The sequence below is a fragment of the Helianthus annuus genome, chromosome 13, assembly GCF_002127325.2.
Source record: "Helianthus annuus cultivar XRQ/B chromosome 13, HanXRQr2.0-SUNRISE, whole genome shotgun sequence".
Classification (NCBI taxonomy): Eukaryota; Viridiplantae; Streptophyta; class Magnoliopsida; order Asterales; family Asteraceae; genus Helianthus; species Helianthus annuus.
The window spans coordinates 141499188-141503001 of NC_035445.2; the positions used below are offsets into that span (position 1 = coordinate 141499188).

General features: G+C 36.3%; 1 long non-coding RNA gene across 1 annotated transcript; it reads left to right on the forward strand.

Moving 5' to 3' along the window:
* The first annotated feature begins 2489 nt into the window (after positions 1-2489).
* On the forward strand, positions 2490-3169 carry LOC110903311. Its single transcript, XR_002571834.2, has 3 exons — positions 2490-2538; positions 2691-2712; positions 3001-3169. It is a non-coding gene; the product is annotated as an uncharacterized LOC110903311 (long non-coding RNA).
* Positions 3170-3814: the final 645 nt, after the last annotated feature.

Genomic DNA, 3814 nt, shown 5'->3' on the forward strand with positions numbered 1-3814 from the left:
TAATGCCGGTTTTGCCCTTTTGGGCTATAAAATGAGTTTTATAAATCCGATTGACCCCAAACCTTTTTCTACTGATCCAATATGTTAAATAAATTATTTTGAGCCTTCTGGAATTTTAAAAATATCAGTTTTCTATATAAAACCCAGAAATGGCTCCAAATCGCCTTTTGAAGCGTTTTTAACGCATAAGTATGTGCTAGAACCTATTTAAGCATATGAGGTTGAAACCTACTGATGTATTCAGTAAAATTTTATATTTTAAACAGTAGGAGAATATCTTAAGATGAGAATTCCAGTTTTGACCTTTTAAGCATATGTGAAATTACCAAAACGCCCCTGCGGTGTCTAGAATGATTAAGATCGATAAATTTCACATAGGATTAATACCCTACTGTTATAACTTAGTAAATTAAGTATATTTACTGATTTAATCAGACCTGTAACTCAGTTTTTCACCTTTTAAAATGACCAAAATACCCTTATGAGGCATAAATTGGGTCTAAAACCATTTGGGGCATAATGGAAGGTATCATTCTGATATCACAACATGTTTAAGGCATATTAACTTAGGAAACTTGTTCATGACTCTTATGGTTACTCGTTAGGCATGTTTCGCGTTCGGATCGGTTTATGTAACTAGTTTGCATAAAATAACCGAAACGAGTCAAACCTTATCATTTTCACTTCAAAATCCAGAATGTGTTTAGTTTACCCATATTATACAAGTCTCCAAACTTGTCGGGTCTAAATCACATTCTAATCCTGTCTGCACTTAATCATGCGTTTTGAACCGTATCCTCCCTTAAAACTAACCGGTCTAAGCATAGGCTTAAATAAGACCCGTTAGGAATCTAATAGGTTATTAAAACCTTCGTTCCAGATTAAGAGCCCCAATAGAAGTAATTGTGCTTGCTGATTTGATATACAGCTGGGATCGAATTTATATTTAGCTCAGGTAAATACTTTTAACTTATTTTCCCTTATACGGGCTTGGGATACGGTATATAAAATACTGCTTGGTCGGGTGTAGAAACCTTTTAATCGGAGATGATTAAATTGCGTAATCCCGTTTTAATCTGTATTGCTTGATAACAAATAACATTGGGGGTTAATGACCGTGTCCTGGATATCCTTGGCTCATTTAAAAAGTGAATGGCCACAACGTAAGCACAAGGTGTAGGCATAACACCTCTTGTTGCTTATGTAAAGCATATACTCACTCGTAAGGGTGTCTTCTTGTGAGATTATATTTGTGGTGTGTCTATTAATTTTGACCGGCTTGTATTATCACCGGCCCTATATGTTGGACAAACATGTAAATCGGATAAAAGATTTTTATTAATAAAATTATCCCAAGTTATACAAATATTTTGTGCCTTGTGCATTCAAATCAATTTTCTAAACGTTTCCAAAATGAGTCAGTTAAATTGTATTTACCAGTGAAAACTGACGTATTTTCCAAAAAGGTTAAGTGACAGGTACTGTACGTAATTGGCTGGGAGCTCAGGGCGTCAATAGGGAATCTTGCAAGTTTTAGATGCCTAAAGTCTGTTGAACAGTTTTCTTTTAGTTTGATCCGCCCGTGGATCCCATTTGCATACCGTTTGTAATACTTTGATATGCTCATTCGGTTGTAATAAAATTATCTTTTGCTTCCGCTGTGCATTTAAATTGTGTTGTTTGACTATGATGATATCAATTACGTCACGATACTCCCCACCGGGCCCACCGGTAATATATGGAAATTTCGGGGTGTGACAGTATTTCATTGTTTGTGTCTATGTTTTTGAGTGATTGTTGGATAGTTTGCACACCAAGTGTATGTTTTGGAAATGTTTATTTGTATTGGTTTGACTGATATTGAAATTGTGGTTTAGTCATTAGAGTTTAGATCTGTATATTTTTAAGTGATTATATCCGTTTTTAAATTTTTTTGTCAATGCCATAAAAAAGTTTTGTTCTTGATGCATTATTTTGTGAACACATGGGTATCTTCCATAATCCATAATCTTTGTTAATCATGGAAGTTGATTCTGAATGGTGTACTGTTATAGTCCATGTCTTGCATTTTGTTATTCTTGAACTTACTTTATTTTCTAACAGAAAATGAGTTGGCGTTGTTGCTTTGTGTGTTAGGGACAAGCTTGGATCAGTAGAGCTTCCGGGAGTCGTAGCTTGGCATGGAAAGTTGGCAATAAACACCCAGGTCAAGAGGCCAACAAGGGATCAATTTTGTTTTTATTAAGCAAATTTTGAGCAAAAAAGGTCCATTTGCAGACAAACACTAATGTTCATATGTCGTTTATAGCATGCTTAACCCGATTTCCTCTAATAAACTATATAATTATTATATCCAGGAAAGAAGGAAAACGACATCCGATTTGAAACCGGTTTGAGATTCTATACAATTTGGTGTGCCAAAATCGGAGGGCAAATTGGTGCTCCACTTGCAAATCTGTTGCAGCCATGACGATGTAATGGTTTTGATGTTTTACTATAATGTCAGTGGATGTGGCTTTTTGTTGTTGATGGATGACGGTATGATATGTTTTTCTGTTGGGTCTCCTCTTTTCAGTTTATGATTTCAAGCTGTTGTTTTAGTTGGTTAAACTAAAGCTAGGCCTGTAATTGTATAGTATTTACTTTTATACTCACTGTGTTAACTAATTGTGTTTTTTTAAAATATGCAGGCAAGATGCAAAGACAAAGAAGGTACAATCTGAATTGTTGTTACTTGAGTTCAATTTAATATCTCATTCATTCTATCCACGTTAAATATGCGCCCACTTATTTAGGAATTCACACTCAAAGCCTGTTGTTGTGGCTGACTATTATTCCTTTGTTATTTTCCCTATTTTCCGCTATGTTTATTGTATTTAAAGATTTTGTTTTGTTTTTTAATGTGTTTGGGTTGTTGTGGTGGTTATCGTGGTCCGTGGACTAATTCTACCAAAAATGTCTGGGTTTGATTCCCTTTCATCTCTTTTACTCCTTTTTTAGGTGAAGAACGGGTTTTGTAGGTTTGCCCGCCTTTCCGGTGGGAGATGAAGATGACTCAGGTGCGTTCTGGCCAAGTTAGGGTTCCGACAATTTTTCTTGTAAGTCGTATTTCTCCTGCATGTTCTATTTTCGGGCTGTGGTTGAAATGGTGTGGCTGTTCTGGTTATGGGGGGTTGTTATATGACGGGGGTTGTTTCCCGCGATGGGCAAGAACAGTGCTGAGGTGATGAAGAGTGTTGATAGTGGTTGTCAGTGGCAAGGAAAACCGTCGGCTGTGGTGTTGTAGGTGGTGTTATGGTTAAGAATGTTGATGATGGTGACTGTTGATGATGGTGGTCTGATACTGGTTACGAAAATGGGATTTCTATATTGGCTTTTTCTCCAATTAATATGAGAAGTTGAACAATTTAGGAAATATAGTTGCATAATCTGGTTGACCATCTGCTACAATATTAAGTGACTACGGTTATATTATTTTATGATTCCGTGGGACAAAAATAAAAGATGAAGCGTTGATTTCTACACAACACTGTTAGGACCGGTTTCGACACCGTTCGATTGCGTAACGTACGTTCGACGTGCGGAATCCGTGAACGTATGTGATCGAACACTCAATAACGTACGAGAAAACGTGATTCTATATAGATGACGTCGTATACAATGCCGAGAATCACTTGGAGAGACTTTCTCTCTCTAGACTTTCTCTCTCTACAACTAGATCTCTAATTCTCCAAATAAGCTCCAAGTCTTCCAAAAGTCTTAACCTTTACAACTAAATAAGCTATTTATAGGCACAAGGATTATAAGGATTTCT